Consider the following 11,958-nt stretch of genomic DNA (forward strand, 5'->3'; position numbering starts at 1 on the left):
ATGCACAATTTAATTGTCTATCAAATTGTATTACGCAACTTTTTACCTATCCCTTCAATTTTTCGTATAAAATGCACTTTCTTATAATTTAGACCTCATATATCTACGGAATATTGACATTTTAGACTGTTTTTAAAGCAACAAAGGTACAAAATGTACAGGCTAGTAATATTATCGTTTTTAGCAAAATGATAATAATATTACTAGCCCGTTTGTATGCAAAAAGAAAACTATCTAAATCTTTATAAAAGACTATACCATTAATTAAATATACCACCATTATTTCCGCCCAAATACTAATTATTAATTACATACTTAATTATGTTCGTTAATAAATTATTCTAAATAAATGTGGATTTGAATCAGAAATCAATATAATAATAAGTTATGAAAATGAATGTCTCTGTTGTTATAAATAAGCATTTGTCAAAAAATTATTACCACACTGTCTAATACACATACAAAATTCAGTTTTTTAGTATTTGTAGTAATTATTATTAATCAACGCAAACAGTCAATTAATGTAGTTTGAATACTGGAATCATATAATTGGTCCTCTTTAACAAATATTTAAACAGTTTCTTTTTAATTTTTAATGAAATAAACAAACTATATCGACAATATTAGGATCTGTACTCTTTAAAAATTTGGTACATCTTTAAAAATAATCTAAAATGTCAGTATTCCATGGGTATATTGATAAATGAGTTTTAAATTACTAAAAAATGCATTTTCTACGGAAACTTGAAGAGATAGGTAAGAAATAGTATAATACAATTTGATAGAAAATTAAATTGTGCATCTGATTCTCATAAAATATACAGGATGTTACATTTAAATTAAACAAGTTATTGCCGTTTAAAGATATTAATTATTTAAAATAAAATTTTGGACACTCTGTATTAGGTAGTATAATTTTTATTATTGCACCACAATAACTGATCGATAAATAAACTTCAGTAAATATTTAGTATTAAAAACTTTGATACCCTGGGCGAAATGAAGCCTTAAAATTTTGACTGCAATTCAAACCTTTATCATATTTACCTTTATTTTAGTCGTAGAAACTAAAAATGTAATAATATACAGGGTGTTCCATTTAAAAAAAATACAACTTTGATATTTTTTACTTATTTGGGACACTCTGTATCTTGTAAAAATATTTTTAAATTGTAGCTCCAATAGTCCTTCAACGAACCCAAAACTTACAATTTGTAAAAATCTAATCGTTTAGCTACAATACTCCGTGTCGTATGTGGTGAACAACGCTGTATAATTTCCGAACATACAGAGTGTTTCAAAAAACATGTGCCATCTCTCGTGGGGATATTCCTCACGTACAAATAAGATTTATTATTTATATTCCATCATAGGTCTGAGTCCGCCTTGTTTCGTAGCTACAGGGGGTTAGTCATAATTTTTTTGCAATATATACTAATTTATAAAATCCTTAAGTGACTGTAAGAAAAAAAAATGTAATTTAGTACCTATACTAGGATCCAAACATAATAAATTACCAGTGTAGGAGGTTTTCTATTTTATGTATTTATATAAAAAATATGTTTTTTTCTATAATATTAATAAAAAAAATGGGTGACGGTTTTTGGGACATGCTGCAACGGAGCGTGCCGTATTATCGTCACCATTGACAAAGATTGGGCCATTATAGGCAGAATTATTTTAGTCCCAGTATAAAATTCATTTTTCTATAATTTAAATATTTCTTTGGATCCAAACATAATAAATTACCAGTGTAGGAGGTTTTCTATTTTATGTATTTATATAAAAAATATGTTTTTTTCTATAATATTAATAAAAAAAATGGGTGACGGTTTTTGGGACATGCTGCAACGGAGCGTGCCGTATTATCGTCACCATTGACAAAGATTGGGTCATTTATAGGCAGAATTATTTTAGTCCCAGTATAAAATTCATTTTTCTATAATTTAAATATTTCTTGCCATAAATAGAAGTATGAAGATGTTTTATTGGATGTGCCCAATTTTCGTCACCCACTTTCCACTTTTACCATTAATTCTGCCTTAAATTGTCAGGTAAAAATGGATGACGAGAACTGGACGTCTGTGACGAAATTTAGGCAATTAGACATGAAAGTCATATATTTATAGGGATCCTGTAAATTCTCTGTGATTTTAAAAATACGAAATATCAGAGTTCTGAGGACATTTTGAACCATATTAGAAGTGATATTGTTATAAATATTAAAAAAAATTAAAGAAGCGTTTTTGATGTACCTGATAGATATGCCAAAGTAAAAATATATTTTTTAATAAGTTAAGAGTTATAGTAGTATACTAAGGGCTGGCAAAGGTTAGTCTTGGGTCGATATTTCCGTATGTAAGAAGAGTACAATGCGTTTATAAAGTACTGAACAAAGAGAGGACAGTAAACACGTTGCCAAACGTATGAAATAAACCGAGAAACTGTGCACATCGCTAAGAGACGTGGAAGGGGATATAACAGATTTGTCGCAGTTGACCGGTCGACCCAATCAATACCTCTGTCAGTACTTAAAGTTTTAGGGGAAGGTGTACGTCATGCGTTCAGCTTCACGATTTAATTACGTCTCGTGATACTTAATTTGTTTATTTATTAACGAGTCGTTGTAATTTTCCTTATAGCTTGAATTTTTTTAAGCGCAAGCTAGAAACACTTGCATTTTTGGTAAAAATAAGTGGATTTGAGTGGATGTTCGATAGTGGTCGCGCTATTAGAACTCTGAATTGAAAAATCGATATCTCGAAATCTATTAGAAATAATAGATTGTAGTTTTTTCAAGAACTTTGTTAATATTTCTACGGTATTTTCTTTGTAGACAGTATGTGAAAATCTTTATCAATAAAAAAATTAGACGGTTGCTGAAAATTGCTATGCTCTAAAAGTAAATGGATGGATTGGTTACAATTTTTGAATTGAAAAAACAACCTTATCGAATTTTTCTTATGTAAACATATTGTAAAATATCCGATCTTGAAAATAAAAAAAAGTTGCAATATCTATAGTGGTTCTTGAGTTATGGCCTGTAATGTGTTAAAAAGTTGAGTTTTACTGAAGTTACGATTACTGAAGTTTTCTCGTTATAAAAAAAATGACACCCTAACGATATCCTTATAATTCCATTTCAGATGCTCAGGAACATGTCTAATGATTTTATCTAGTTATCTCTGGAAAAAAAAGTCTTTTAAAAATAAGCGGTTTGCGATCGTGATTTTACTCTACTTGATAGGGAAAGGCGTATCGGCAACGCCGCAACAGCATACCATCGCGCGTTGCGTCGGTCGGTCGCATTTCTCTCACTCCGACTTAATAAGATCCCTATGCGATTTACTTCCACACATGTAAATGCCGACCCAAAAGTAACAGTTGCCAGCACGGTATAATATTAGTAGTGTATTATAGTAGTAATATTTATTTAATAATATGATGTTACTGTTTTTGGTTTATTCTATTTTACAAAAATGTTTAATACTCGGTATTATTTTTGAGTTGATATCGCACAGATATTCTTAATTAAGATTTTACTTTGTATGCTTACTTTTTTAAATGTTTATGCTTTATTTTTTTTTGAGAATGTTTCGCTTTTCTTAAATAAACTTTTGTAAAAAATAATGGCTTTTGTGTGAAATGACACATTTAAAAATATGACGAAAATTGGGACAAGTTGGTGACGATATATAAGTACAGAGGTGGCGATATTTAAAGTAATTTTATTGTAGTTTTTTTAGTTTTTTCTTGAATAGTTGAAAATATCAGTTATTCAGAGTTATTAAAGTTTTACTTAAATTTGAAATTAAAATGTCCTGGCTGGTGTCATATTTAATTTTCTTCTAAGCCTGATACTAATAATTCAGATTTTATGGCTGACTGAACTGAGATATTCTCTTAATGTGACGGTAATTGGGACATTTACCATATGTTATTATTTTGCCTTAATCCAAGACTAGGCAATCTTTAAAAAACGTTTAATGTTATTAACTGATCAAAGTAATAAATAAGTACTCACTGATTCCTCATCAAAAAATACGAAAAAAAAGTTCCTATAAACATGAGTCTGAAATCAATCACATAATTTTTAAGAATTAAATTCTAAATATTTGAAAAATTTCGAACTATATTGATTTATATATTTACAAAACCCACACGACACAAGGAAATTATTTATATTGGCCAGTAGCTGTGCTGTTATTAAATAATTCATCTTACAAAAGAGTCAGTTTGGGTAATACGGTCAAATCAGTCAAGCACGGAATTTTGTAAGGCTGTGCAATATTTAGCCAGCCATGGATGTTGTTTCGTTTTTGTTTCGGTTGCGATGATTTTATACGGGGTTAGATTAATAGTAAATTTTATACAGAATTGCGTACAAATTTAGTGCAGATATTTCACATTTGCAAATTCTGGGCATTGCCTCAAAACTAACATCGATCATACCATTGGCGTTAGTGGGAAAACAGTCTGATGCCTGGGGGAATCTCTTCTGGTACAAAACGTATAAGTATGCTGGATGGGACTACCCTGTCCGTCATAACAGGCACTCTCTACTGTCATGTCTCACGGGTAGAGGGTGTGGGGTTTTTTAGCTTAACAGCCTGGCCAAGAAGAGACAACTTCACCAAAAACCTAAATCCTACGATAGCGAAACCAGGTCAAAGGGATGCATGGATAGATAGAAAACTAGCCTTTCCTGGTCTCAACCTTGGAGCACCAGGAGGTACCCCATCCTTCAACCTCAACATTACGGGAACCTCAGCCTAAGACAAGCTCCTCGACTGTGAAGCGCACAGAGGGCCAAATCCCAACCATGGTGTACATCGTCGAAGGAGGATAGGAAATACCCCACAACTATATACTGTCTGATGAGTTATAACCCAAGAAAGGGGAACCAAATAGATCTTTAAGGTCGCGGTGTCTATATAACCCCCCTCCCACTCATTCTATATTCAACAACATCTTTGTACAGTGTGTCCGAGCCTCATTATTTGGATCTTGGAAATTGATGCTGATCAAAATGTGACCTTTAAAGAGATCGGGGAAGTTAGCTACTCATTGAAAGCAGGAATTATAAAACACGATCCTGCTTGGGCTGCTACAGTCCTGCTTTATCCTGCTTCAAATCCCAACCCAGCCACACCTACCAATTTTAAGCTATAGTTACTTATATTTTGGTTGCTAACTTCCCAGTTGGCAACACATGAGAAGCAGGATTGCCAAAACTGGTTCCTGCTTGCTCTGCTATACCCCTGTTGCATCCTGCTCTAAATTTCATTCCAGCAACACTTGCTGTTTTTAAGATACAGCAAGTTTAAGTCTGATTGGTGACGTCACACATAGCAACACAATAAAAGCAAGATGGCTGAAACAAGTTCCTGCTTTGGCTGCTACAATCCTGCCTTATCCTGCCTTATCCTGCTTATCCTATACCAGCCACTCTTGTCGTCTTTAAAATATAACGAATCGATTTCTGGTAATCAGTCGCACATTAAGATTAGGAATGTTTTTTTAACTTGATAAGTTAAAAAAATCTATTTTTTGCTTTAATTGCCTAAAATATGTATAAGCTTCCAAGTCAGAAATAATTATTCGGAACAGTTGAACAAAATAAGGCATCATTGGAAAACTCCAATTCCTCAATTCCCGATTTCCAGTAATCAAAACGAAATTTGCTGTATTTCAAAAACGTTAAGAGTGGCTGGTATAGGGTTTGAAGCAGGATGAGGCAGGATTATAGCAGCCAAAGCAGGAACTTGTTTCAGTCATCCTGCTTTTATTGTGTTGCTATGTGTGACGTCACCTATCAGACTTAAACTTGCTGTGACTATACCTCAAAATTGTGTTACGGTTTAAAATTTCACCGTAACTTATTTTACTTATTTTGCTTATTTTTAGGAATAAAACTAAAACTTACTTGAATAACTTGAATAATAACGTTTAATTAGCTTACTTCTTAACTGTACATATAACTTCTAATAATATCTTATCTATTAAGTCTCTTCACCACAACAATTTCTTGGGATGGAGTTGCCTCCGATAACTGTAATATAAAACCTCATTAATAAAATATCAATTTGTCTGTTTAAAACCCACCTTTCTTTTTACAGTGGTTACTAATTCTTTATTTAGACTTATGCTTATATTAGGATATTTTCTTGGCATATTTCTTCGGAGGATTCTTGAATATAGACTTGATGTGATTATCTTTTGTCTGTTTCAACGCAACAAGTGGGAATGTTGGGTCTACAATATACATATGGGTTAAGGATTTTATTATGTATTTTTCCTGTGTGTAATCAATTGATTTTACCTGATTATAGTTGATTTATCCCTCAATTTCATCTTGTTTATATTACGCTTTACAGACTGACGTTTCAATTGTTTGTCAGCTGATCGTGTGACACCGGCGCTGAAGGTTGACAGATGGATCTTTGTAAATTAGGTTTTCGATCTTTTTAAACGGTTTTTTTATATATGATCGGAAAATGTATTAATAATTTTCCGAAGATATTATGTTCGTATAGGGATTATTATAATTTTATTATGATGTAATAAAATGTTTCACTCAATTCGTATGCATTCAATAAAATTGTATGTCGAATTTTATTTTGGGTCTTTTGTTTTACTGGTTGCCAGTGTTGGATTTTGGGTTGGTATCTTGGAGTACAGCGTCTTTTGCGGATTTTGCAAACACGCGTCCTTTTTCGACTTTGAACCGTCTTGGTGAAAGCAGGGGAAGCCTTCTGATCTCTGCCGAAAATAAAAGAAAGAAATTCTAGTGAAATGTTGGCTTGTCGCCGTTTCATATTGGAATTGTTCAGTAGAATTACGGTCTTGGAATTCATTGAGGGTCGAGAAGACCGATTGGCAAGAAATTGAGCTTGGCCTGTGTAGTTGGAATTCCGGGGAAAACCTTGAAAAGGGATATCTTTGTTGGTTGGGTAAGTGACATTCTTAGGTGTAAAGTTCTCTTCTACAACTATTTATTTTAAAGGACAGGAGCTGTAGATGGGTACGTGGACGTACTGGGATGAGTACGAGGACAGTTAGGGAACCCTTTTCCATGAAGTAACATGCGTTGAGACGCCATCTTGTCTTGAAAAGGTCTGCATGGTGGAAAGGTATTTTACTGTGTCCAAACCAGAGCGTGTCACTAAAATAGATCCTATTTTAGGGTTCTTTCTTGTTCCTTGGCTATTACTCCTTAGTGATGATTACGGTTTAGCTTAAGATTTTTATCAGTTTTTTTACTGGATTGGGTACTTATCAGTTTTTTTACTCGGATTGGGTACTGCAACTAATGCCATTGTGACGTGAATGTCACTGTGACGAGGAATGCCACTGTGACACTGAAGACCAGCAATCTGGATTTTCTCATGGACTGACTGGAACGACCACTGTATGACAGATAAGACTTTAATCATCTCTTATTTTATTGCGTTTATGATCGATTAAAATTTATTACATTAAACATACGATCGTATGTGGACTTGGTATACCAGGGGATTTTTACATTTAAATTTCATTTTATTCTTTATGGACATTTAATCATAATCACAAATACGCATCAGGGTTGTTCACAGTTTAGTCACAACAATATTTTGTGATACTATTCATGATTTAATTTATTTTACGGATAGTTCTATATATATATATATATATATATATATATATATATATATATATATATATATCTCTGGTTCTGTGCATATATTTTACTTAATTATTTACTGAACCTATTTGTAACGGAACCTGGTGAACCTGAGTTCCCATTATAAACTTTTTCACCCAAGGTGGCGTTATAATTGGTAGGTGTGGCTGGGTTGGGATTTGAAGCAGGATAAAGCAGGATTGTAGCAGCGCAAGCAGGATCGTATTTTATAATTCCTGCTTTCTCTCTCTCTCTCTCAATGAGTTGCTAACTTCCCCGATCTCCTTTAAAGTTTAAAAATTCAGAATACTTCCGAAGATCTTCCAAAGAAAAACCGAATATTCCCAATTTCATTTTTATTTTTTAAGGCTCTATTTGAATAGGTAGGTATAACAAAATAAATAAATTCATTTTCTTTGCTACGTTCTTGCTCTACAAGGTGATGTTTTAAGATTTTCAAATCGACATTTTGTTTTTGAGCCCCCATAATCAACTTTCTTTTTTTTAAATACATATTTTTTTTAAATTTCATGTGAATATTTAAATATATATTTTTTTTAAATTGATATTAGTGGTATTTTCCATAGAACTAATATGTTTGGGAGAGACAGAGAATATATTTTCGGTGAGATATTACCAAGAAATCGTTGATTAATGTATTATCTACAGGGTGGCCCATTAGTGCGAGGACGTCCAATATCGTCGTTGTTGTCGCATATATGAGAAAAATATTTATATAGACGTTGGAAGGCATAAAATTCTGCATATACTACACTATGTTTATTTAATCAATTTATTCGACCGTCAGTTTTGAATATATTGACTATTCCACGCTAGTTTCTGTGTGTAGAATAATTATATATGTACATTGAAAAATATAAATAATTCTGATTGACAGCGTGTTAACTAAAGCTCTCAAGTTCATTTTCAGTGCAATTTATTAAGACAACACGTTGGAAAGCAAAATGAGCAAAAGAAAAAAAAATATGACGTCACGTCATGCGACTTCTGGTAGAGCTGATGCGCATTAAGTATTCGATTGAAAATGTAGTTAGGAGGAAAGACGAAGAACAGTTCAGGAGAAAGTCTCAGAGCGTGGGTGATTAGTTTTATATAATTTAAGGGTAAGTATATTATACCTGGTGTGTCTCAAAAGTGGCTCACCCCTATAACTTTTTTATTTTTTCAGATTACAGAACGATATTTGGTATGTTAGTATATGACATATGACATAATACTGTTACTTCCTGTTTTCTGTTGCTTCCTGTTTCACCGGAAATGACTACAACTTTTGATTTTTAAATGGCAGCATCGGTATTTTTTAACATTATTTGATAGAAAATGACATTCTAAATAGAATGACATATCATAGGTCAATTTTTAACATTTTTTCTTAAAACAAAATTGAATTTTAAATTTCACTCTAGAGTGCCAAGGCTGTGTTAAAAACACAAATTTTTAATCAAGGAGTCTTGGAAAAATAGATTTGATCGTCTAAGACTGAGGACACACGAAGAGGCTTACAGGCGGCGCGCCGCTTTCGACCACCGGCGGTGGCTCCTCAATGGGACTTCAATGTTACAATTAATAATTATTTAATATATTATTTAATTTGAAACTGCTAGAACTTTATTAAAAATAGAGTATTTTAACATCTTCTAAGGTGACGAATGCCACAAATTCTCGGTAAGATTTCTATTATTATGATACAGGGGCGAGAAATGAAACAAAATGTTTTGCCAAAATAGCCTAATCACTTTAGTTAAATTTACGAAGGAATAAAACAAATATAGTCGAAAGTTTCGGCATAGTTACGACGTGCACAAGCAGACAACAGCGCTTTATTACTTTGTCGGTCGGCGGGAGCGGCGGCGCGGCGTCGGTAGTCGCAGTGCCGTCCCGAGTGTGTTTTAAAGCCGCGTCGCTTATTAACCACCGAACAACCTCCTCGTGTGTTCTCAGCCTAATATTATTCGTGCCTTGTCGTGACCGGTTAAAAGAAAGATGCCCAAATCGTATTTTTAATCATCTCAATTTTTTCAAATGGAACGAGAGTGGCTGATTACCATATTTGGTAATCAGCCACCATATTTTCGAATCAAACTGTCGTTATGAATTGCATGTTGCAATTTCAAATAAACAATATTCGAAAATGTCAAAAGTTGACATATGATATGTCATTCTATTCAGAGCCTCATTTTCTATCGAATAAAGCAACAAAACACCGAGGGTACCATTTAAAAATCAAAAGTTGTAGTCATTTCCGGTGAAACAGGCAGTGACATAAAACAACTGAATACGTCAATTAATTCTAATTTATATCATATTATAGTAAAAAAATATATACCAAACCAAAAAAGTTATAGGGGTGAGCCACTTTTGAAGCGCACCCGGTATTAATTATGTTTATATGTAGTTTCTGTAAATATAAAGCCAGCCCTCTTAGAAAACACAATCTCCATTTATTATAATTATTTGCATTTTCAGTTTGGCAATGTTTTTATGTTAATATAATTATTGTTCCATAATCTCTTTATATCAACATATCTCAAGTATTATTTATTCTTTCAGACTGTGTTTCGGAGGACTAATTTAATAGAGGACCAGAGTAGAGGACTCTATACATCCATAGTCTCTAAGTTGGTAAGTTGACTGTTTTGATTAGACACCTATTTCTTGCATGTTTTTTTATTTTGTATCTAATAGCAATTTTGTTCCTATTTTGGTTAGGCCCAGAATTTCAGTAGGGTTCTTCTAGACAAGAAGAGATGGCAATGAGTATCTTACATACATAAGTTCTGTTTTGTGACTTTTTATTAACCTTTATAATAAATATTATAATTATTATAAACACGTATTTTATTAAATTTATTAATATTTACTAACGACCTGTGAATTTACAAAAGTAACTGTAAATATTTAAATTTGTTGTTACTCTGTAGTAATAGTACAAGAAGTTGGCGATTTTAAAAGATACATTTACAACGAACAAGTAAATTTACTAGGAGATACACATTTTTTTACATAAATTCACATAGAATATTGGTGAATATAAAGATATATTATAACATATTTATATATATGCCATACAAATTAGTCATACAGGGATTTTACAAACGAGTTGTAAAACTAAAGAACGGATGGTAAATTTAATCTGTGGCAAGAAATAACCATCAATATTGTTATTAAATTCACAAATTATTTTTTTCAGTATACTATAGGTATAGATAGCGAGAGAGCTGGAGCGACTATCTGCATTTGCGCTATCGTCTTAATTTCACACTTATAAAATAGCGTTATTTCTGTACACTTTACGATTGAAAGGACAATCTGAGGTGAAAGAACCAGTAATCGTCCTTGCAAGGCCGCAGAACTTCCTAGCTTACGACATTCGAGAGAAGGCGCTTGGATCTGAAATGGCGTTTGTACAGGTGTTACTCGCAATATTTATGAATATCCGTGCTCTACGTAGTTGAACAAATGCGCAATACATTTTATTGGAAACATGTCAAAATCGTTTTATTTAATATACAAGACGGGTGTCGAACAAAAAGAACAATTTATACAGGGTGGGCCACTGAAAACTTACAATGGCTATAATTTTTAAACCAAAAAAGATATAAAAAAAATATAAAAAATACCGTTTCTATAATATCGAGGGGAAACATATACAAGGTGGCCCATCGAAAACGTTCCGCAAGGCATAACGGCCAGGGTAATTTTTTTTTTCAGAAAATTCAAAAACGCGTCAATTTTGTTTGTGAGGGGGACAATTTTTGCCCCAAAAATGGTTGCAAAATCTTCCACCCTCTAAGCCGGGGTGTCATTCCCCATTTTTTTTCAAATGGGAAGGGGAGTCAAGTTGTACCGTAATGAAAAGGGCTTTCTATTCTCTATACTTTCCCGCTTTCGTTTTTGAAAATCGGTTGAGTCATTGAGAAAATATGAAGGATTGAAATTTGAAAAGTTTATTTAAACATTTATCAAAGTAAATGATAGGGATAAATTTCTTCGACCAATTTGCTGTTTTTCCTTATTATTTCTAGATGTTTACGCATTTTTTCGCTTGGCACAAGGTTGAACGATCAGGTGCGGTAGTTGCTAGATAGCTGTTCTTTGACGTGCGTTGAAATTTTTCTCAATATCGTTAAACTTTTTAACAGTTATGGTGTACTCACTTGCAGAAAAAGTGGAAATAATCGAACTTTATTTTAAAAATAATGAATGTGGCAATCGGTTTGCGCAGATATTCAATTAACGCCATCCTGACAAACACCTTTATGGCAAAATTGTTC

The sequence above is a fragment of the Sitophilus oryzae genome, unplaced genomic scaffold (assembly GCF_002938485.1).
Source record: "Sitophilus oryzae breed Bouriz unplaced genomic scaffold, Soryzae_2.0 scaffold_465_pilon_pilon, whole genome shotgun sequence".
Classification (NCBI taxonomy): domain Eukaryota; kingdom Metazoa; phylum Arthropoda; class Insecta; order Coleoptera; family Curculionidae; genus Sitophilus; species Sitophilus oryzae.